The sequence below is a fragment of the Barbus barbus genome, assembly GCF_936440315.1.
Source record: "Barbus barbus genome assembly, chromosome: 45".
Lineage (NCBI taxonomy): Eukaryota > Metazoa > Chordata > Actinopteri > Cypriniformes > Cyprinidae > Barbus > Barbus barbus.
This window is the reverse complement of record NC_136723.1, coordinates 10,604,897-10,631,091: the sequence shown is the minus strand read 5'-3', so window position 1 is coordinate 10,631,091 and position 26,195 is coordinate 10,604,897. Positions and strand designations below refer to the sequence as shown.

At 39.9% G+C, this 26,195-nt stretch overlaps 1 long non-coding RNA gene across 1 annotated transcript; it reads right to left on the bottom strand.

The window, feature by feature from the left end:
- Positions 1 to 26,195, bottom strand: LOC306864456. The gene is made up of 5 exons (XR_013783791.1): positions 25,909 to 26,195; positions 7,519 to 7,617; positions 3,566 to 3,639; positions 1,550 to 3,004; positions 1 to 1,504 (listed from the first exon to the last, which is right to left on the bottom strand). It is a non-coding gene; the product is annotated as an uncharacterized lncRNA (long non-coding RNA).

Sequence of the window (26,195 nt, the reverse complement as noted above, 5' to 3'; positions counted from 1 at the left end):
ATGGAGTTATGGACTACAGGGGAAACTATGGGGAATACAAACAATCAAAACTCCTCCCATATCTTATATTGTTGACATCAGCCTGTGTGTCTAATCGAAGATAGATTATTTTGGTGCAAATTAATTTGTTAAAAGTTAGCCAAATTAAATGTCATCATGACTACTACGAGTTTTTTTTTTTTTGGTGCAGTGAATTATTATTATCACTGTTGTTGTTGTTGCTGCTGTTGTCTTCATTTTAAAGATTTTTTTTTTTTTACACTGTACTGCATTGAGTAACTTTATATCTAATGCAAAACCAACATTTATGAGATAACATACATTATAAGTCAGAGTACCAGGCCTGTCTAAGTGTAACAAAATGTAAAAAAAAAAAAAAACACAACTAAACAAATATGGGCTTGCACATTTGATGGAAACTGCACATTAATCTAAGTGCAGCGATGCTTTTAAGTAATCACAGAGGATTTTTTTTAAGTGAAATGATTGGCTGCTGAGGTGCAGAGTAATTCAGAAACAAAATTACCATGTTAAATGAGTCATGATACATACTTCCATCAGCGACGGTTTGAGGTTAACAACCAAGATAAAGGTTCCCCGTAAGTCTGACATGACCAGAAACTTCCCATTCACACGAAACACTGTTGAGAAAAAACTACATCTGTCATAACATATGTCAGAACACACACACATAAACGGTTCAGAGATCTTTTTATTGGCTGCTTCAAGAAAATGTTTTAAGATGGGTGCAAAACACTTCTAAGGAAAATGCAAAACACAGCACAATACTGCCAGGATGATTGTCAGGGCGATGCAATGCAGTTGCTAAAGTGTTCTTTAAGGTTAACATTTTGCTATGCCATTTCCATGGCGGTTATGAATGGTCTGCATGTTGCTATGCCATTACTAGTATGTTCTGACTGGTTATCAAGTTGCTACCCTATTACTAGGGCAAATGGTTATTAGCAATTTATTTGCTATGCTATTGCAAGGGTGTTCTGAATGGTTAGCGAGCTGCTATGCTATTAGTAGGGTGTTCTGAATGGTTAACATGCTGCTGTGCCATTGCTACCATACTAGGGATTAGCATGCTGCTATGCCATTTCTAGGGTGTTCTGAATAGATAAAAATTTGCTGCTGCCACTGCCATTTCTCTGAATGTTAGCATGTTGTTATGCTATTGTTAGGGTGTTCTGAATGTTTTATTTGTAAGTTGTTATGCTATTGTTAGGGTGTTCTGAATGTTAGCATGTTGTTATGCTATTGTTAGGGTGTTCTGAATGTTAGCATGTTGTTATGCTATTGTTAGGGTGTTCTGAATGTTAGCATGTTGTTATGCTATTGTTAGGGTGTTCTGAATGTTTTATTTGTAAGTTGTTATGCTATTGTTAGGGTGTTCTGAATGTTAGCATGTTGTTATGCTATTGTTAGGGTGTTCTGAATGTTTTATTTGTAAGTTGTTATGCTATTGTTAGGGTGTTCTGAATGTTAGCATGTTGTTATGCTATTGTTAGAGTGTTCTGAATGTTTTATTTGTAAGTTGTTATGCTATTGTTAGGGTGTTCTGAATGTTAGCATGTTGTTATGCTATTGTTAGGGTGTTCCGAATGTTTTATTTGTAAGTTGTTATGCTATTGTTAGGGTGTTCTGAATGTTAGCATGTTGTTATGCTATTGTTAGGGTGTTCTGAATGTTAGCATGTTGTTATGCTATTGTTAGGGTGTTCTGAATGGTTGTTAGCAGATCTGGGTAGTAACTGATTACATGTAATCTGGACTATGTAATCAGATTCCAAAAATTAAGTATTTAAGATTAGATTAAATTACATTTTCAAATACTTGTAATCAGACTACAGTTACCTTTTTATGGATTACATGATTACATATTTACACAATATCAACAAATTAATCCAAATTTATTGACACTTCATCTTCATTCATCTTAATTTATTCACTTAATTTTAAATTTTCCTTTCTAAAATAGCCTGCAGCTTATATACACTCAGAAAGTCTTCCAGTTTTGTGGACATTCACACAAAGACCGTCATTAGTCAGGTGGCCACACAGCATTTGACCATCAATCATTTCAGGTTTAAGAAGTGTTTCAATATTGAATCTACTACTGATGAATACATTCATTTTTATTTGAATCATCACTCTGTATTAAATACATCTTTGGAAGGCTTTTGCCTTTCAAACCTAAAAATGCACAAATTTACAAAAATGACTTGTTTCAATTTAACTTTTTTTTATGATTTAATTAATTATTAGCTTTTCATTAAACAACATACATACACACTGAAGAGTTTTTCGAAAAAAGTGTCATAAAATAAACAGAAGTCAGATTGTTGGACACCAGTCTCCAGAACAGTTGGTAGTGTTTACGACTGGATGAGGCAACTGTGGTTAAACTCCTCTCAGTCATTATCACAGTTGCCATAGTGATGGGCCTATTGGTTGCAGATTAATCAGAGGAATAAATCATGTGATATGTCTCCTTAGTAATGATAGGCAAAAAGCCACCAACTCTTCCTGGAGTTTAATGGGATTGTGATATATTTGAGGTTTCATTCATTCAGCCAAAGTTTAATACTAAGTGTTAGGGGTTTGCTCAAATTCCTAATCATAAGCATTAGTGCTAACAGTGCTGCTTGTCTTTGCAATTCCCTCTAATAAGAGGTTTTTGAGAAAGGAGAACAAGAAACAGGCATCATGTGAAACGTGGGGGTGTGGTTGTGGATTGAATGCAGGATAGAAAAGAGGAATAAAAAGAGTGCTGAAATAAAAGATTGCAAGAGAATAAGCAGGTCAACTGGAAAGGTGAGAGAAAGGGAGGGATGAATGAATGTGATATGACCCACCTGACGATTCTTACCATTGTTGAGTGGAACATCTCTGCAAACTCCTCACAGGCTTCATCACCCGGGCCCGTCCCTGACAACCCGGCCGCCTGGGCTGTGAAGAACGCAGGGACCTCCCCTATCTCCGTTCCCACACTATACACCCTGTGAACACACACCGCACATGAACACTGACATTGTATATATATGACTGTGCATAAAAAGCCAATGAATTTTTCACAGAACAGGCATGACTTCAAAATTATTTTATCTGAAGTCAAAAAGCATTGTTCCGTGGCGTATCGAATTATGACAGCTAAAGTTCCAAAGAGTTTTCTCCTCTTTTGCGCTGTTGTCAGGCTGACATTAATAGGTCTATGTTATTTAATCTGGACATCCTGCCTCACATCCTGTCTCTTCAAAACAACTGGCTTTGATGGTGGCCGACACTGCATTACTCACAATGCAGTTGGCCCTAATCTCCTGGGCAGCTGTCCTATTCAATGCCACTCAGTAGGAGGTGTTTGGTTAGTGCGAGTGTGTGTGTTCCACCTGCCCCTTGGGTGGGAGTGTATAAAGCCCACTAATGTCTACAGGGGGTTTGCAGGGTGGCACTGGAACAGATGAGCTCTGCAGGAGAGGAGAGCTCCATTTTCCTGATAAACCACCGCCAACATGGATGGTGTGTGTGTTGAAGTAAGTAATCCTTGCCCTGAGAATACTCACCTTTGAACATACAGGAACACATATCTGTGTGCATTTGTGCGGCAGGAGTCCTGCCCCCTTCACTGTAGAAAGCCCTGAAGGTAAAAACACACACATGATTGTGTCATTAATTTCTTTTCTGCCAATGACAATGCTAAGAACAAGAGTTATGACATCGTCAGTCTCCAGGGACTGGGTGCAGCCTGGCAGACAGTCTGGCACTGCCAGGTGTTTTGAGACCCATATTGCTGCCTTCACTCTAGGTTTGCTTTACTGAAATGAAACTAATACAGGTTAGGCGCAGACTCAGAATGGACAAGACCAGATTTTTGGGGTGAATGGAATAAAACCAATAGAAAATGTAGGAAAACTCATGCTTTATACTTTATACTAAGTATACTTTGAATTTATAATATAAATTTCTACATTATTCTTTGTACTTATATCAGCATATTAACATAACCTGAATGCACACAATTTTTTTCAAACTCAAAGTGTATCAAACATTCATCCTCTTATAGGTTGAATTTTTTTTTTTTAAACTGATAATGGAATTTAATATTTAATATTTGACACCTTCAAACGGATTGGAAAAAGTATTTGATAAATACATCAAAATGTATGCATAAAAATACATTTTATTTAAAGGGGTCATATGATGATGCTAAAAATAACATTATTATCTGATTGGCCAGCTTTCCAGTGCGTTGTGATTGGCTTAATACCCCAAGCGTGTGACGGAAATGTTACGCCCCTTACCGTATTTAGAAACACACAGTGTCTCCACGAAATGGCGGCAGCGGCAACAATACTACAGTGAGAATAAAAGTCACGCCTTCTTTCTTTGAGTAAATATTTGGCCGGTGTTATGCAAATCTTCCAACACAGTGACGTAGATATGTGGGGGCGTGTTTAAATGAGTCGTTGTAGGGAGGCATGGACGAGTCTTACATTTACATTTACATTTATTCATTTAGCTGACGCTTTTATCCAAAGCGACTTACAATTGCTATATATGTCAGAGGTCGCACGCCTCTGGAGCAACTAGGGGTTAAGTGTCTTGCTCAGGGACACATTGGTGTCTCACAGTGGATTCGAACCCGGGTCTCTCACACCAAAGGCATGTGTCTTATCCACTGCGCCATCACCACCACCCGTCTTAACTTATATAAAGAATATCTCTTTAGTCTTTGCAATTTTACAGATCTTATATAGGCACGGACAGCTTGTAAGACCCCAAAGACCATGGAAAACCTGAAACTTGAAAAAAAAAAAAACTTGTGACAGCAAACAGAATTGCACTCTGTTTGAATGGATTGAATGGGCCAGACATAATAATACTAGTTCAACCAAAGGTGTGAGTTTGGGGCCAAACTACTAGTTTGGCTGAACAATGGCAGACATATGGAGTGTTCGAAACATGTTTGAAAAGTTACACACTTTTCCTTACTGTCTCCGTGTCTCCTCGCTCCTTGCTCGAGTGCTACGTGACACTTACCTTCACCTTTATGTTTTATTTGGTCTATTATGCTATTTTTTCTTTGTTAGACAGGACAGTACAATAAAAAAATAAATAATAATAATAATATATATATATATGAGGGATAGAGAAGCAGACTGGAATGTGAGTGATGGGAATATTGGATAATTTTAATAGATCAAATCTTTTTTTCAAGTCATTTCGTTCATTTCAGCAGAATATAATTAACATGTTACATGTTAATAGCCAAATTCCACTACACATCTACTTATGCGACATTTCAAATAAGACCGTTAATGCAATAAAACTATAATGCAACCAAGGCCAGATTATGAGAAACGAAAACGATTAAGTTATTGTTTCAGATTATGCAATCTGTTAGTTTCCCTCACCTCCAAATCATATCCTTCGCTCTTTTGTCACGTAACATCCCCATAAACTGAAGCTATGCAGTCTGTACCAGAAACAGAATTGATTAGTTCATCTTTCGAGTCTTCGGGTTTGAGTCGTTCATTCTTTTGTCACGTGCCCGCTTCCCAGCTCAGTATATTACAATAAATACAAACATTACATATTTGTAATAACTATATGTAGGTATCTTTGCTTTTTCAGGTTGATTTTTTCCTCATCATACTGATAAAGTTTAAAACCTCTTTATTACCACATCATGTTAACCATCATGACAGAAATGTACAAATATTTAAATTGTGAGAAATAAATAAAGCTACAATTCGAGACCAGAAAAGCATCACATAACTGTAAATGTGTTTGTACGGAAGGTTGGGAACTATTAACTTATTTCTGTATTCAATACTGCTGTCACATCACGTAACAAAAGAAAGAACGACTCGAGACTCGAGCAGTGAACTAATCATTTCTCCTTCCGGTACAGACTGCATAGTGGAGGTGAACTAATAATTTCTGTTTCCTGTAGAACCAATAGGATGTGACACATGTGTGGTCAACACGAAATGAACCAATCCCTCGCTGACACGACTTGTTGTTCCAGAGCCATATTAAAGATTAGTTCAAATTGAGCGAATCGTTTATGAATGACTCATGACTCAAACGTGCATCCCCACAAGCACTACAGTAGTGGGCACATGTGCCAACTTGTGCACCAAAGCGATGACAAAACCATTGTTTTTTACAGTACAATATGCTGACATTTATAATGAGTGTGTTACTCATTATAAAGATGGCCAGTCTTTGTATTTGGAAGATGCTTTTTCTATGAATTCAAGATTACACACTTATGTACTTATGAATATGACTTTACATTTTACTGTTAATAAATAGCAACAACATCTCAGTTATTTTCTCGACAAGCAGAAGGTCATCGCTGCTCCTTTTGCATTTCTAGAAGTTGTTAAACAGTTCTGAAGAAAGTCTTTTACACATGACATGTGAACAGACATGAGGTGATAATGACATCACATATACTCAAGTGTATTTCCCATTTCTGAGTGGAAAAATAGCTCAAGAGCATCATTTACTGGAGGCTTCTCATTACTTCTTCTTACATCAGCAAGCAAAGTGCTGCTTTTCTCCGTAATCAAACCTTCCCCAGAATTTTCTAAGAAAGCCTCTTGATGATGACCCCAGAAAAGTTTATTTGAAGACATTTAAAGAAAAGAAATAAACTGTTCTGTACATTCTGTACTGAAGAGAGACCTAAGTGGGGTCATAATCAGCCAATCACTGATTTGCAAAGGTTAAAAACATTATTTTAGCTAGCTTTAAAAATATAGATTTTTTAATATATAAAGCTGCAGAGAGTTGGAAATGATAACAGGTCATCTTACATGACCCTGAACTTTAAAGCCACAACAGTGAACATAGCGCAAGTAAACAACTCTGCACACGCAAATAACAGATGAGGTGAGTGGCAGGAAGATGGTAAGAACATTTCTAGATCAGTCTGTACCATCTTTGCCTTGTCAATAGAATCACTTCCTCATCAGGTCATGCATATGCGTGTGCAATTGGAGGAGCATGTGTTTTAAAGAACAGGCTGTACAACTCATAGTAAAAAAATGCTAAACCACATGTCTGGTGTGTAAAGTGTGAAACCGCTAGTAAGCAGCAGCAGGGAAATTCACAAACATTGACAGGTTCTTTCCCCACCGTGTGCACTTATCATTCAGAAAAAAAGACCTCAATGAAATAAGACCTCAATTTTAATAACATAAAACTGAGTCATAAGCAGGCCCAGGCAGAATCTGCAGCCTTTTTTGGATGTTCTTTGCGGGTTTTGAATCTGCTGAATGAATTTAAACATGGTCAAAAAGCAAAAAAATACACTAATTTGCTAAAAGCATTATCGACTCAGCCAAAATGTATTGTGATCCAAACAGTGAAAATATTACATTTTCATGGTCTGATCAACTTAAAATGAGTAAGAAATATTTAAGATCATGCACTATGTGTAGGTCACTAATTTTGTGGGATTGACTATATTAACTCCTTTGAACAAAAGGTCAGATTTCCTTGCCTCCAGCTATGTGACTCTTCTGCAGTCCAGATCTGGTCAGTGTAGGGTGGTTTGGTGGAGAGTCACACTCATGAGCCGGTAGTATCATATGTGACGACACTGCAAGACAAAAACAGATGATTATAGAAATGTGTATGATGACTGATGTCTATTCTACATAAATACAAAACAATATTTACAGCTAAAAGGACTGTATACCAAAAAAATAAATAAAAGAGTGAAAGGGAACTAGGGGCTGTGAAGCTCCAAAGCATTTGAAATCTTCCATGTCTGATAAAGTCAATGAATCAGCTATTAATATTAATATTAGAATCTTTCTTAAAATCTTGCTTGACAGTTGTGGCCACCATTCACTTTAATTTTTTTTTTTTTTTTTTTTAAACACTTTCCTTGCACACTAAATACAGAAAATGTACACAACACGTCATTATTTAAACATTTATCAAATATTTTTAGAAAATTAATGTTTAATAATCGAAGTGATGAGGGTCTATAGGGGTCCTCTCTGCATGTTACTAACTAAAGTTTTTCAATAATATTGTATATTTATATAAAATGTTTCGGTAACACTATTTTAAGGTGTCCTTGTTACACGTTACATGTACTTACTAATAACAATAAATTATGCATAATTACATGCAAGTAACCCTAAACCAAACCCTAATCCTAACCCTAACCATTATAGTAAGTACATGTAGTAAATTTATATTTCTCAGTACTTAAATGTATAATTACACTGTAACAAGGACACCTTGAAATAAGTCTAACCAATGTTTCATAATTCATATTTATTTATTTTCAAAACATTTCAGCCTTTAAATGAGAAAAACAACATTTAATCCAGAAATTAATAACGTCACATCATAGACTTGGTGTATTCAATCATGGTTTTGCATGAATTGCATTTGAATAACTTATTAGACAGGCAAAAAATGAGCGTCACATCATTGACCCTTGTAACAAAGTGGGAGACAAAATGGAGGGTGGTGATAATTGGAAACCCAGGGGGCAGAAACGAGCCCCGGATCAAAGGAGGAAAGAAACTCTGGGGAAGAAACGACCATTAATAAGGGTGAGTCGTGCACCTGTGCCAAACACACTTTGGCAAAAAGGCAAAGAAGCATGAATGAGCAGGAACACACATACTCACTGCTTCTCTGCAATCCATTCAAATCACAAATACAGGAATGATGTGTCACCAGCCAACTGTTGCTCCATGTAGGGAGATAAGAATGGTGAGAGTGGGAGGAGAGATGAAGCAGAGTGATCCCGTGACCTTAACCATAGATGAAGCTCTTATAACTTTACCTAGTTCACATAGCCATGAAGGAACGGCCTTGATCTTTAACACTGAGATACTGTTAACCCAGTTTCCTGCGAAACTTTTGTTGACATTAAACAATTAAAAAATTCAAATTTCGTAACAGACACAATCTAGAAAGACATCAATTGATTTCTTGCTTTTCATGCACATGATCTCTTTTTAAGGTGTTACTGAATAATTACCACATTTTTTATATGTGACTTTGAGGTAGTGTTATTTTTATTTATTTATTTTTTTAAGAATTCATAGCCAACAAAGAGATGCTAGGTAGCCTGGGAAAAATTAAGTAAATATATAATTTTGTATTTTTTTTAATTACAAAATGGCATTGAGCACATTAACAGGAAGGAAAACAAATCAATATATTGTTTTGTGAAAATTGCTAATTGTCAAAACTGTAATTTACAAAAGTTAATGTGTGCATTTCAAATAATAATACATTTACAGTGAATCATTTAGCAGACGCTTTTAATAAATATGAATAATACTAATAAGGAAATACTATATATTTATGTAACTAACATAACTATTTTGACAAACTACTTTTTAACAGAAAGGAAAAAATCTCAGCATATAGTGTGAAAATTGTTCATCTCAGACATGCTGCTAAAAATTATTTTTTACAAAAGCTGATGCGCACATTTAAGATATTAATGCAATAAACAACTTTTTTTATTTAAACTAGTTTTTAACAGGATCACCATGTAGTTTTGTGAAAGTCTCAGACATGATGTCAACTTAATTAAAAGCAATTCTTTTCTGGATAATTTAGCAATTTGCATGATAAAAGATCATTATGTAATTTTGGAAAGAATAATTGACTAATCTTTTCTTTACAATATCACAATGAGTATTTCTTAAACAGTACAAATTACTGTATAAAAGAGGGTCACTGCCATCTAAAACTTTTAAAAACTCTAGGATCCGCACCACAGAGAAGACGGCAAAGAGTTACAGTGATGGTTAATCTTTTATATGAGCGCAGCTGCAGCAAGCCATGTTTGTTCTTATTCTGCTGTGTTTTTTTTCCCAAAAGGAGGCCGGAAAAATACCCATGAGCAAGTGCATGGATCAGAATGACTTAGCACATGACGGAAAGAACGGAATTGTGATGATAAATCCTAAGCTTGTTTCAACACATCTTCACACGCACACGCACAGCTGATTACCAACATCCAGCCTGTCCCGACAAATCAGGAAGAGCCCATTTGAACTGACGATACATTCTCCTACACGCCATTCACATGCTTCTACTTGAACACACATACATACACGACACCACTGGCCTTTTCATTGTGTAAACAAACGTGGCCCTTTCAGATAGTTGTTTATGAATGATTGGTTGTTTAACAGGGTGTAAGACAGGAGTGCTTGCTGACGCACATTCTACAAACAAGCCCGAGAAGGATTATGCAATTGAACACTGAAAAGGCCTTTTGCAACAGGGTGGGGACCTGACTTCCGGTACAAAGTAGGGCAAAACCATCAGAACTAAACCAGGCCAGAGAAACAGATCCTTTAATAACGGCACTATCGCCAGCGGGCATATTCCTCTCGTGTCAGGAATGCTTCTAGGAGTCGGAATCATCTAAGTAATCATACCAAACTGTCACTCGCTTTCCAGGGTTTGCATCTAGGCTTTAATGAGTCAGAGTACTCCTGATATTGAGCAAAGGCGAGAGCTTCCTCAAAAAACCAATGCGTTTTTGAGGATTACACAACGATGCGAGCGATTCTGAGCTGTAGTTTCTAGAGAGGATTTGTCGCAACGGACCATTACGCCAAACGAGGGGAAGATGTTGTAATTGTTTAACAATGACAATTTCACTTTTTAAAAAATGTACAGTATGATTTAGGTGATTTCACCTACAGCCCCTGTAAATGTGAGGCAACTACCAAAAATGTTTTTAGGTGAGTAATGATGAGCATTTCTGACAGTATTAGATTAGATGTGTTCACCTCTGACCTGGTGTTCTTTTCAGCTTCATGTTCAGATGCCTCATTGTCTTAAATGTCCTCTGTGTGTACAAACAAGATATAGTGGGCAGATGAAAAAATAGAGCAGCATGTATTAAATAAAATATTTTTTTCTGGCACTGAGGGTTGTGAATAGATAAGAGTGTTTACTTAATGCATAAACTGTAATAATATATATCTGATGATGAAAGTCTGATATATCTATCTGATATAGTTGATGAAAAACTTGTTTCATTATCAAAGTCTTAGGTTCAAATTTATATACATGTGGGTTCTATAAACTGTTTTAAAAGGTTTAGAATTTTGAAAGATTAAAAAAAAAAAAAAATAGAGAATAAATTTGCTTATATCTCAACATATTGTAATTTCTAGGCTAGTAATCAAGTACGTAAATTTGTGACTTTGATCATGTGATTATTTGTCCAGTAGGTCAGATGTTATTGCTTACACTGATGATCCTCGGGTTTAACACAAACTTTCGATTAATGTGCATTTTTCAATTAAACTTTTCACTTCAATTGCTACACCGATCAGTGTTTAATTGAAAAAACAAAATAACAATTATACAACTGGGAAAAAAAAGAAAGAAAAAAGTTTGTATTAAAAAAGCAAAAAACAAGTATTATATACAAATATATTGTAGTTGCTGTAAATTCTCACCAACTGTTTCATCTTTTTCGCTTTTTGCAGTCTGTGGTGTGATAAATGAACATATCTGCAAATAAGACATTATAAAACAGTATGCATAATAATTAAAAAAAAGTTTTAAAAATAAATATGAAGTATAGCAACACTGCAAAATATCTTACATAATTTTGTAAAAATGTATATTGTTTGTCAAGGATATTTAACCGTATTCTCAAAGAATATTTTTTTTTAAAAGTTCGTATTCTAAATACAATGCATGTCTAAATAAATGTTTCCCACCTCACTGGTAAGAAAAGAATTATAAAATGTCACATTAACTATGTTGTGATTCTGAGTGGGGTGTAAAACTAAGTTCCACAGCACATTTATAGGTAACAGATTAAATTAGAGTGATAAATTGAGAATTGACCACTTGGCTCTTAATTTGAGTGGGAGTTTGTAATTATCTAGCAATAACAAGACAAGAGGGGAAGAGGAGGAGATGAGTGAATAAAAGGGGAGTGAATGAGAAGATGTGAGGAAAAAAGAGGGGTGTACGGATAACGGCCTCCACACAGGGAGCCGTTTACCCTCCCTGATGTTCCACAGCGGAGAAAAAAAAACACACTGTTGAATTATGTCAGCAGCTGTGAAGTCTATAAAATGGCCTAATACTTGCCTTTTTTTCCACAATAGCCCGTCTGCACCAAACACCGGTCCAGGGGCCTAAGCCATGGGATAATGGAAAGAAAATAGCGGACATTCTTGTGGCGGCCCACAGAAACCGGGGCTGTGCAATAAAGACAGACAAGATCACTAGTAAAGTGTACACACATTGAAACTACGCCACATGGGAGGGAAGGACCTGGGGTCTGGCAACCCTCCTTTATGATCTGTGAACTGGCAACCTGCTGTTCTCTAACTGCTGGGCTCAACTGATGTTTGGCTATGAAAAATGAAAGTGATGAATTATTACTCATCTGCGGATCATTTTCTGTATTAAGATGACTTTTTTCCCCCTAATGTTTGTTTTTAATCACGAAGGAAACTGTCTGACCACATGTGCAATTTCTAATTTCTTTTACAGGACATGAATAAGAAGAAAAACAAACATGTCATTTACAAATTAGCATTATATAATGCTTAACATACCTGTTTTTATTCAAGTGAAAAACATAATTTAATGTCATATTTGTGGTACACATGCTCATGCATAAGAGTTGTTGGTTCAGCGACCCAGGTTTGACTCTGACTTAGGTCATGTCCCATTCCCACTCCCCCTCTCACACCCTTGCTTTCCTTTCTACACTTTGCTGTCCTATAAAACAGCACAATGCAACAAAAATAGGTACAAAAATAATAAATACAAATAATAATTATATATATAATTTTATTTACGTATCATTACATATTATCACTGGATCAGTCTGGTAAAATATGAAAATATTAATTATGTTGATCATATAACAGACTATATATAATAACTAACAAAGCATCATTCTGTTGTATTTCAGAGGAGATATATATACATTATTTACATTATTTAATATTATCAAACACACACACATATTTATACATAATTCAGATTTTTTTCAAAGTTGTAAATAAAACAAAGATGGATTGTGCTGTCCAAAAAAAATACTCCTACATCATATTTCAGTTTTTTACTTCAACATTTCACTTTTAATTCAGTGTTTCACTTCCTATTTCTTTGTAACTGTTGGTGAAAATTATTAGCCATTTTTGAGTTTTCCCATCATTTTCTAAACTGTTTTTTTTCTCGTTCTCTCACACACAACACACACACACACACACACACTAAAAATACATAAAAGTATGTAAAAATGAATAAATAAATAAATAAATAAATATATATATTAGATACAATTCCTTGAATTATATCAACCAATTTCATGAACAAAAATTCCCTTCATAAGATTTTCAAAAATGAATTTGATCTGATTTCATTATGCTGTTCTCTTACGTTACTTAAACTCTATATCAGGCTTGGACAATCACTTCAGACTATCAGTGAAGTCATCTGTGGCACCCACAAAGCTTCTGTGAAACTCATTTTCACGTGTGTAGGAAACATCATGCAGTTCACTTTGGACTGCATGATCAATCGCCAATGACGGGGAATGTTCAGTTTGCAATCTGGAGTGAGAGACAGTGTGTATGTGTGCATTTTGGTGACTATGAGACAGCGTCCCCTGGGTTGAAATAATGTGTGGTTGGGTGTGTGTGCATGCGTGGGGGTTAGTCCATGATTTATCAATGTGGGATTTTCAACCACATGAGCTCATTCTAGTTCCTCTACCCACTGCAATGCCACCGGAACACACACATGCTGTCCGTGAGGTGAGGCTGTCGGGGAGACATTTATTATGACCATTCCTGGCCCAAAAAGTGCACTGATTGACTGGTTACAGAAACATTTGCTCTTGCACACATCAGCGATGACATAGGCTGATTGAAAAACTTCAAAACAATTAAAAAACCAAACATTTATGCCCTAATTTGTTTTGATCTGTCAGGAGAGAAGGGAGTGTCCCGCTCTAGAAAGACATCAAGCGGCACTAACACCAACGCCTTTCTAATTCATAATTTATTGGCCTCATCACGAAAAAACCTGTCAACTCTCCTATTCAGAACTGCAACAAACCAGATTCTCTAGATATCGGAGTTTATGTTGTTACAAATGTTTTGAGACAATGGTCTTTGTTAGTTCATGTTAACTAATTTATTTAATGATAACGTCTCGGTTACGTATGTAACCCTCGTTCCCTGAAGGAGGGAACGGAGACGTCACGTCGGTGACCGATGAATTGGGATCTCGCTTAGAGAGACCAATCCACTACGAGTGTATCTAAACAAGCCAATGCACATTGGCATGCGATTATTGCATCCAGCTGCCGCTGATCACAGCGCGAGTATGAGTAGGCAGCAGGTGCAGTGCATATTCAGGTTTTCGCTTCGGAGCCGAGCCAGTGACCCAGCCGCTCAGCGGTGGTACAGCAGCCGTGGCGACAGGACGTGATGTCTCCATTCCCTCCTTCAGGGAACGATGGTTACATACATAACCGAGAAGTTCCCTATCAGTCGGTCACTCCGAGTCACGTCGGTGACCAACGAATTGGAATCCCTACCAAAGGGCCACGGATACTGCCCCTTCCAGTGTCCTGTGGAAGCCTCCTGCGCCCCTATTTTTTGGCGCAGGTCAGGGCTTAGCACAGAAGACCAGTTACTGTTGCTATGGCACTACCCACTCAGTAAGACTGGATAACAATGGGAAAACGTACCTGTTCCACTTGGAACCGGACGCTGCGGAAGCTACCCTTCCCGAAGGAGGTTCAGAAGCACTTACGCATATGAACAACCGTTTAGGTGCATATGGAAGATTAGAGGAGATTGTAGCCTCTTGGACAATGGCAGACATCTGCCGGGGAAACACGGGCTCTAAGGCTATACCGTGGACTTCACACACATGGGATCCAATTAGGTCTCACATATGGAACCCAGCCCTCTACCGGTTCTCACGGATTCATCAAGTGAGGGGCCTGGCATCAGACGCTCCGCCACCTCTGACTGCCGAGGGAATGGAGGAGCTCGACAGGGTCTACAGTACGGACACTCTGGAGCAGTTTTAGCAAGCCGACCCAAAACCGGAGCCTTTCAGTGCTTCTACCCATTTGAGATGAGAACACAGGAGGAAACCAGTTCCACACGATGGCTATAGAACCTAGCGAACGTGTTAGGGGTCGCCCAGCCCACAGCTCTACAAATATCTGCCAACGAGGCACCACGAGCCAACGCCCAGGAAGATGCAACACTTCTAGTAGAGTGGGCTCTCAACCTGAACGGGCAGGGCACACCCTGTACCTGATAAGCCAGGGTGATCCTCTGCTTGGAGACGGCATTCCCTTTCTGCTGGCCTCCGTGACAGACAAAGAGCTGGTCTGAGGTCCTGAAGCTTTGCGTCCTGTCAACGTAGCATCTCAATGCTCGGACGAGACAAGCAAAGCAAGGGCTGGGTCTGCCTCCTCCGAGGGCAGCGCTTGCAGGCTCACCATCTGGTCCCTGAAGGGAGTAGTGGGAACCTTGGGCACATAGCCAGGCCGGGGCCTCAGGATTACCTGGGAGTCAGCCGGCCCAAACTCTAGGCACGAATCGTCGACCGAAAATGCGTGCAGGTCGCCTACCCTCTTGATGGAGGCCAACGCAAGCAGGAGCAGAGTCTTCATTGAAAGAAACTTCAGTCTGCAAAGGCTCAAATGGGCCCTGCTGTAGTGCTCTGAGCACTAGAGACAGGTCCCAAGAGGGTATAGAGGGGGGCCGGGGAGGATTTAACCTTCTTGCCCCCCTAAGGAACCTGATGACCAAGTCATGCTTACCCACCGACTTCCCTTCAACGGGGTCGTGGTTGGCAGCAATCGCAGCCACATAGACTTTAAGGGTGGAGGGAGACAGTCTTTGCTCCAAACCCTGCTGCAAAAAGGACAGCACAACTATGATCAGGCACTTCCGGGTGTCTTCTCGGTGAGAAGAACACCGTTCGACGAACAGGTTCCACTTCAAGGCGTAAGCATGTCTCGTAGATGGCGCTCTCGCCGAGGTGATGGTGTCAACTACCTCTTGGGGTAGGTCACCTAGAACCTCCGCGTCCCGTCCAGGGACCAGACATGAAGTTTCCAGAGGTCTGGTTCCTCAGAGGAATGTGCCAAGGAGGGGCTGTCACGAGAAGCATTAGTTCTGGGAACCAAGTCCGAGTGGGCCAGTACGGTGCCACGAGCAGGACCTGCTCCTCGTCCTCCCTGATCTTGCACAGTGTCTGTGCGAGAAGGCTCACTGGGGGGAACGCATATTTGCGAAGGCCCTGCGGCCAGCTGTGTGCCAGTGCGTCCGTGCCGAGTGTTCCCTCGGTCAGGGAGTAAAACAACTGCCAATGAGAGGTCTCTAGAGACGCAAACAGGTCTACCTGAGCGGGTCCAAAACGTCTCCAAATCAGCTGGACCGTCTGGGGATGGAGTCTCCACTCTCAGGGGAGCGCAGCTCGTCAAGCTGCCCGGTTGAGCAAGCCCGGAATGTGAACATCACGAAGCGACATCAGATGCTTCTGACTCCAGAGGAGGAGGTGACGGGCGAGTTGCAACATACGACGGGAGCGTAGACCACCTTGTTGGTTGATGTACGCAACGGTCGCAGTGTTGTCCGTGCGGACCAGTACGTGCTTGCCTCGTAAGCGCCTCCTGAGATGGATCAAGGCCAGGCATACTGCTAGCAACTCTAGGAAATTGATGTGCCAGCGCAGTTGGGGGCCCGTCCAAACCCCCGACACTGCAAGCCTGTCGAACGTGGCGCCCCAGCCGGTGGTGGAGGCATCTGTGTAAACCACAGCATGCCTGGAGACCTGTTCCAGGGGCACTCCCGCCCGCAGAAACGAGAGGTCTGACCACGGGGTGAGGGTTCGGCCGGCAGGCCGGTGTAGCTTGGACCCGGTGAGTGCCGCGTTGCCACGCCCACCTCGGGACTCGGCCATGGAGCCAGTGTTGAAGCGGTCTCATATGAAGCAGCCCCAGCTTCCGCCACTTTCGTGAAGACACGGGGCGACAAGGACAGCCGAAGGGCAGGACCTTGTACTGATATACCCGTCCTTCGAACGCAAACCGCAGGAATGGCCTGTGGCGCGGAAGGATTGACACATGGAAGTACGTGTCCTTCAGGTCGATCGCTGCAAACCAATCTCAGGGACAGATGCACCTGAAGATGCGTTTCTGCGTGAGCATCTTGAACGGAAGCTTGTGAAAGGCCCGGTTCAAGATGCACAGATCCAAGATCGGTCTCAACCCACTGCCTTTCTTGGGTACAATGAAGTAGGGGCTGTAGAACCCTGTCCTCATATCGGCTGGAGGGACCGGCTCTATTGCATCCTTCGCCAGGAGAACTGCGATCTCTGCACGCAAGACAGGAGCATGTAGCGACTTCACTGAAGTGAAGTGGACGACCCTGAACTTGGGAGGACGCCGGGCGAACTGAATCGCATAGCCGAGTCTGATGATCTGACGGAGCCAACGAGACGGACTGGGAAGCGCTAACCAGGCTGACCAGCGGAACCACCGACGTACCCGCGGCGGGGCAGCGAGGGGGAACGCAGGGACCCTGCTCGGGCGTCTCCTTGCTGGTCCGAAGCAGGGTCAGCGTGTGTGCAACACCAACCTGCGTTCTGGCAGAGGGTGCGTGAGTAGTACTATTGACCGCACTCCCGAACCGCCCACAGCTGCTCACTGGCGAGAGAGGAGGGTGAGTGTGAATCAAGACTGGCTTGTCCACAAATCCCCGTCCCCTCTGAGGACCCAGAGATAGAGGAAACTGCTCTTTTGTAGAGTTTTTGGGTACCACTGACCGTGAGGCAAGTGGCGGAGAAAAAAGAAACAAAAGATTCTCCGCCCGGCCCTCCCCCGGAAGAGGGAGTGGTGCGTTCACCATCTCCCGTAGAGCATCCTCCTCCACCTCCGGGTCGCCCGTCTCAAGGCCTCTTGCTCTTTCACTTGCCACCAGGTTTGGCGGGGGCCTGGACGGGCGGGGCCGTCCTCAGCGACGAGTAGGCTGAGGCGCTGCCGCCGGCGGCCGGGTGGAGGCAGCAGCTGCACACCGGGGCAGGATGTGCCTGATGGCCTCAGTCTGCTTCTATGCAGCGGGCAACTACTGGGCGAAGTTCTCCACTGCGTCACCGAAAAGGCCGGTCTGGGACACAGGGGCATTCAAGAACCGCATCTTGTCAGACTCCCTCATGTCGGCCAGACACAGCCAGAGATGGCGTTCCTGGACCACCATAGTGGACATTGCACGGCCCAGAGACCACGCAGTAACCTTCGTCGCTCGTAGCGCGAGATCAGTAGCGGTACGAAGCTCTCTGAGAACTTCTGGGTCGTGCCCACCCTCGTGCAGGTCCTTCAGTGCCTTGGCCTGATGAACCTGCAACAACGTCATAGCTTGTAGGGCGGAAGCAGCTTCACCACAGGCCATATAAGCACATGCCCGGGAGGGGAGCGACAGATTTCCACGCCAGGTGGCAGCGGCATTTGGACACAACTGCATCGCAACCGACTGCTCCACTGGCGGGATCGGTTTCGGGCAGTGAAAGGTGCCGTCCATGATCCAGTGAGCTCATCATGCACCTCCGGGAAGAAAGGTACCGGGGTGGGGCCCTGAGAACCAGCGCGAGCCACACCAAGAAACCAATCGTTGAACCTCGAGGGTTCAGGACGCGGTGGAGGTTTCCACTCGAGCCCGACCCTCTCGGCGGCCCGGGCAAGCATAGCCACCATTTCTGGATCCGAATCCAGCATCGCCGGCCGCCCAGAAGGTGGCAGCGGTGCCGAATCATCACCTCCAGAAAGGTCTGACTAACCCTCCGATGCAGCAATCGACATCCGATCGTCGGGGGGAGCACCAAAGGATACAACTGGTACCCCATGAGAGGGTCCAGCCTGTTCCCTCGGCAGCTCCACAGGTTGCGAAGTGCCGGTGGAAGGAGGAGCCCTCGGAGGTTGGTTCCTCGGAGGGGAATTTCTCACCGTCACCGTAAGACCAGTCCGGCTACTTTCAGAAGTAGCACTCACCCAGCTGCCGCCAGGTGGAGCCCTAGATCTAGGCAGAGGCACGGGCACCCCGCCCCTTTGCAGGAAACGGAGTCTGGTCCGCAACTCCGCGACGGTCATTTTCCCGCAATGGGAGCATGACTCATCCACGAAAGCCGCCTCAGCGTGATTGACGCCCAGACACGAGAGGCAGCAATCGTGACCATTACCCGGCACCAGGTAACGACCGCATCCAGAAACGCACGGATGGAAGGACGTCTTTAAAAAGATGTTCCACCCGTGAATGCTCTTTTAGAGAAATCACTCTTTCAGTGTGCTGAAGCACACAGGGGAGATGGCCGCTTGCAACACAATCAGGGGGTAGTGCAATCCGATGTGTGCAACCCACTCGACAGGAAAGGAACCACCGCCGCTGAAGCGCCGTGACACCAGCACTGAGAGACCTCCGGAGAGTGTGCTGACTTGCAGACACCTTAGTCGAAGGCTTTGTCAGGAGCAGAACGACAAACGCTTGGCACTGAAGCGAAAATCTGAATATGCGCTGCACCTGCTGCCTACTTATACTCACGCTGTGATCAGCGGCAGCTGGATGCAATAATCGCATGCCAATGTGCATTGGCTTGTTTAGATACACTCGTAGTGGATTGGTCTCTCTAAGCGAGATCCCAATTCGTCGGTCACCGACATGACTCGGAGTGACCGACTGATAGGGAACAAGTGAAATCTTAAATGTAGTTAATAAAAAAATGGGTTGCACTATTTTAAGGTGTCCTTGTTACAGAGTAATTATACATTTAAGTACTGAGAAATATATTTAATTAACATGTACTTAATATATGGTTAGGGTTTGTCTTAGTGTTACTTGTATGTAATTATGCATAATTTGTTATTATAATTGTAAGTACATGCAACATTGTGCAACAAGGAGACCTTAAAATAGTGTTTAAAAAAAAACAAAATTTAAACGGACTACAGGATGTACACGATTATAATCTATGACACAGATGGTACAGATTATTCTAACATACTTCTTATAAAACCCTCTAAAAAACCTTTGCAGCAGTTGAACAACATTCATTTTCAAAGAAAGTTGACAATGCCATGTTTCATGCAAAACATCCCCTTACAGAATTCTATGACCCTTCATCAATCAAAAATGTTGCACACTATCTTGTTCTAGGTAATCAAGAGCTTTTCTTTAAAATGTTAACGCTATGGTAAACTCATAGGCTGAGCTGCTAGTGCTATCAGTCATGGGAAGAGTGTCACACCATTGTCCTTCTGGTGAATGAGAGAAATGAATCAATGAAAACGCCTCCATTTCATTCATCCCAGAAACAAGTTTCTCCAAATATAAAAAGATCTTTTGTCCATGCCTTAGCACAAAGAGGATATTTATTCAAATAATGAATTTTTTTGAAAATTAAAATAGAGAGAAAATGATACTGGGATCTTAAGACCTTGTACCGAACATGAGTACTGCTTCACCTTTAACACATAAACAGGCACGTCTGCACACATTTACACCTGTCACATCATCCGTATGAATTGGCCGTTTCCTTTCGTGTGTCTCAAATGCGGTTTCAAGGCCCTGAGCAGGTACAGGTCTGACTCACAGCTCAAACCCGCCCACAATCATGAATGGCGTGCACAATTACAATGCCATTGTGTGGTGATTGAGGGGACAGGGAAGGGTGAGGCAAGTAAGTGTGTATTTGTGTGCACCTAGGCAATGCTGTTCACATTTATGATCGTAAGTGGATTTGGTATATTACTCAAGTTTATGTTACAAAATGAGTTGCCCAAAACAGTGAGAAGGGCTTCAGAATCTGGATAATGGTTAATAGTGTGTGTATTGCGCATGTGTGTGTGTGTATCTAACATAGACAAATTTACTGAACATATGCCCAGAAGTTAGCAAACTTAAAAATAAAAAAAAAACAAAACAAAAAAACAAATTGAACAAATATCCTTTTTTCCCTTTCCCTTAATTTTAAAAACTGTTTTTTTTTTTTTAAGGTGTAGAGTTTGTGTTAAAATTTCTCTATAGCCATTTGAAACCAATTAAAATTGTTTCATGGCACGCAAAACATTTGGATAGCAAGAGCAATTTGTGCCTGTGCAAGTTAACGGACAGTTAGACTGTTTAAAAACAAATAGTTAATTGTTCTGTAAAATGTTTTAAGCAACCTGTGGATTCTTTTGTCCAAATGTATGTATTGGTTCTATTTTAATTTTGTTTAAATTTTAAGAATAAAATAAAAATCTAACGTAAAACTGTTTATCACATAAACAAATCTGAGGATGGCAATGAAGAGACGGTGGAACAATAATGTCATAAAGCACCAAATGTAACACACTGAAAGACAGAAGAAGAAAATACGGTCTCTTGAACATTTTCTTTTATGACAATATGCCAAAACGTGATAAATATTGAACATTTTTTTCAAGTAAATGTCCACTCTTTATAAAAGTAATTTTGTATGAATTCATTTTAAAGTACCAGAATTATATTTAACAGGTAATTCCTTTTTTTGGCTAAGTGCATTTGAAAGTTTTGTGAATAAACAGCGACACACATAATCAATTGGAAGATGATATGAAACATAATATTCACTGACCCAACCCTGACTTTTTTATTGTCGTAGCTGTTACAGCTTCAGGGCAGCAATTGCAATTTTATTTCAGGATCTTTTTAATTTGTGCACACTGCACAGTCCCTAAAACACACTTTGCACTTTCCGGAACAGTTTTAAAACTTTATATAGAGAAACGCAGTGTAGCCAGGTGCGTTATTTCAAATGCACGAGAGGTTTAAATCACACTGATTAAATACGCTAATAGTTCTTTGCCTTACATACACAAACGTGTTTCAAAGCTGATTACGACAAAATGATATTGTAGGAACACACTGGCTGTGTAAATAGCTGGAGGAAAACTGCCACACACATGCTTGTATGAGGGATTGTCTAAATGATGGCTTTTATTCAAGGGTAAACACTGAAATACAAAGCCATCATGTTTTTATACTCAAATTAAGAATAAACTGTTGATTTACAGTAAAATGTGGCAAATTCCAAACTGATAAAAACAGCAATAACAACTATTATTGACAGCAATATGGTAATAGGTACTACTGTGTTTTTTGAAAATGATGCCATGATAATACAAGTTTAAAAAAATATATATACTGTAATACCATGGTGTTCCATAACGTACCTTCAAAAATCATTTAAATACTATAGTATATGATATGAGTATTTTCCTCTTATTTTATATGTATATATATATGAAACATAAATATATTTAATATTATCTAATATTTTTACTTGTTCATATATACAGTATACATTGTACATTTCATTAAATATACACACACACTCACACATTATAGTGATTAACATAATGGTCCAATTAACTTAAAATTGAGTCACCTCTGAAATATAAAGTAAGAGGGACAAAGTATGATATTTTAAAACGCAAATAAAATAGTGGTCAGCAGACTGGTTCAAAGGTCCATAAAAGTGCCCGCTGGTTGAAGTTATAACAACTGACTTTCCTGCGAGGGGATAGAGTACACGTGGTCCTGCCTCCCACTGAGAGAGACACAAAGAGAGATGTTGGGGTCGAACTGTGACGCTCACAAGTCTGTGAGATACCAGACAAAACAGCCATCAGAAACAAATCACGAGAACTTCGTAAAGAAAAGTCTTGTTTGGTAAATAAAGGTCTTTTGCAGCTCCGAATAAGCTGGCGACAGGGTCACCTGTCATTCATTAGAGACCAGTAAAAACTTACAACTCCATAAATTTACATTGAACATTTTCATCAGTTTTATGTATCCTTTCCATATTTCTGATGGACTGACAGCTCCATTAGGAAAGAGTGACTCCACAAGAGTGGGAATGAATTAAAATCAAATAATTATACCCTTCACCCTCTGCTGGACAACAGTGAACACTAAACGTACGTCATCAATCACTTAATCAAAAACAGTCATAGATGCTCAGATAACAAAAAAAAATTAAATTAAATAAAAAACTTAAAAAAGATAAATTTGATTGTGAAAGTAAATTTGTAAAATAGCACTAAATGAGTTCTGACGTGATAATGAATGGGAAAAATGTCCAGGCCATAATTCAACTTAAAAAGAGATAAAATAAGACATAACATTTTGCATGAAGACAGTAAAGTCTATGACATTATTTTCACATAAATTAAGCTCATTTCCCCTATAATTCTTAATACTGTGTAAAACAGAAATAGTTAATATCAGAAGGAAATAAGTACAACTTAAACTACAGGTATACAACCATTATGTGTACTTACAATTGTATTTAGTAATTGTAAAAAATAAATAAATAAATAAATAAATAAACTCTAAAGAAGTTCTAAGCAACCACAAAATGAACTAGGTCAAATTAAAATTTAATGACTCGGTACAACAATAATTATTTTAGTGAATCTGCAATGTAAGCATCAAACGTGCATGAAAATTAATTATTATTACTTTTTTTTTTTTGGTCATTTTCCTTATGCAAAGTATAATATAAGAACTGTTAATAAAAAGATTTCTTGATCACCTGGATATGCCAGAACCAACAGAACAATTGTATTTTCACTTCCAGCAACGTATGTGCTCAAGCCAGAAAACTATTAAATTCTGTTCACAGCAATTTACATAGAGATGACATATATTATATACACACAGTGTATCATATGACTGAGGCGTGCCATTACATCATCCAACAAAGTACATTTGTTCTGTGTCACAAAAGATCAACGGAAAAACATGACTGCCGAATGCAGGTCAGGCAACAACTTCACGGGCTGAAAGAAAGACACCAATTATCTCTCTAGATAAGAGAAATTAATGTCGAAAAACTTAAGTAAGCCTCTTTTAATAGTTTAATGCCCCTACAGGTAACAAGACTATTAATTTCTTAAACACAATGTGGGGCAAAAACGTGTGGATCTCATAAACAGTAACATCTTTTTAGTAACAGCAGGGCCAAGACCTCACACTGGTCTACGGCACCATCTTCTGGACATTTTGTAGACTTGAAGGAAAAAGAATACAAGATAAGGAAGGTCTGTAATAAATTCTAGGTATAATGCATTATGTCAGTATTAGTCCCAAACATTTCTGTTTTTAAATTTTCTATATTGTTAAACTGATTATTATTGTTGTTTATTTATTGAACAGGTGATAATAGAAATGTATTTATAAAATTTACTTGACCAATAAATAAATAAATGCATATAATTAGATAAAAGATAAAATAGTATATAATAAAGTAATTGTATGGTCGGAGTGAATTTTGGAATCTTAATATTATAATAATATAAAAAAGAAAAATATTCATTTTAAAATATAAATATATATAATATAATAATATATAAATTATAAAGTAGGAAAAACAAGTGCTTATAATAACATAGACATCTGAGATGCTGATTAGATTACATTATAAACAATTAATTTTATGCACAAATTCACAATGCAATTCTATCATTACTTGTAGGCCTACGCAATAAATACCTAAAAACAAAACTCTTCAAAGGATTAAATCTTTTCTATATTCCATCATTAAATTATTGCCAGATTATAGAAATAGAGCAAAACTAATCTTAAAATAAACAGAAACAACTAATTATACAGTACTGGCTGGAAAAAATAAATAAAAATCAAACATCGGCAATAACAAACAAACAATAAATCTTAGGCAATATAGTGTAGATATAATTAATATCCTTAATACATATCACAGCATCAAACTGTTACTCTTGTCAACTCTTTACATTTATTTGCACATTTTTAATGTAATATTAAACACACAAACACTTATATAAGCATGGATCTATTAATATAATTTCTTCTTATAGTTTCTTTCGATATTTGTGGTTTCTAACTAAACCAACCCAAAGCTAAGAGTTAACAAAAGCCAACGATGCATGACTAACTTCATTTATCGGTTCCAAGTAAGCCTCGATGAATCCGAGGGGTCACTGGGTTCGTCTGTTACATAACGAACCACACGATGTCGCTGCAGCTCTAGCAGATAACAAGAGAAACATACCTACATGCCAAACCGTAAAAATCAAGTCACTAAACCTTCTCGAATTACATTTAGGACAGGAAAGTTGTCTTTCCGGAGGAAGTTTCTAATTCATTCTTTCAGCGCTTGAGCCCAGTGACAGTGTCAACTGAAACATAGCAGCTGCGTAGCGCGTGTGACGCAGAAGTATATTCACAGTTAGCCTCTCTAAAACCTACCAGCCTCTGTCTGTGGCCGTGCCAACCAACACCTGTATGTCAAAACAGAAGTTTAAAGTAAACAACTTCGCGATATAGGATTTTTAAAAAGCAGCGCCAGACCGAGACCAAGGGAAAAACACAACAGGGCTCAGTGAGAACACCAGCAAGGCAGAGCGACGTGCGTGCGTGCGTAAGGGAGGGATGTCTTCGGCTAAACCGCGGGTCAATGGGTTCGTTCATTCCAAATAGCCTCTTGAAATGACAACCGATTCCAAACACGAATTGCAGTTCTGAAACACACACAGCACGGAACCAAACACCACCCGTTATCGACACACATGAACATACTGCAGACCCCACACACTGCTGTGTGACCATCACACGCACGTGGATTCACTTTCACCCTGAACAACATGCAATGTTTACACACGCATATGCAACAAGGAAGCAATGTGTGGGTTACACAACCACTTGTACACAAGCTTTTAGAAAGATGCAACCTGAAAGACATACAGTATACATTTATGCATGCAGCAGTCTCCTATAAGAAACTATAATAAAACACATTTGCATGGTACAGACATGATGCAGGTGGTTCTTACCAGCTGAAGAAGCTGTGCACGCCTGTTCTCAGTCCAACAGGACAGAAAATAAAACAAAAGAAACTTTCTTCAGTGCAAAAGGTACAGCAGCACATCTGAAGCAGACAAGCACATGTGAGAGAAAGTGAAAGACAAATGAGAAGGGAGCAGAGAGAGGTACAACTTATGGAAAGAGAAAGAGAAGTGCGACACAGCAAGAAAGGGGAGAGGGAAATAGATAGAGAGAAAGAGAGCGAGAGAGAGAGAGAGGCACCTCAGTGTGAGTTCCTGCTGTTGCAGAGAGGGGT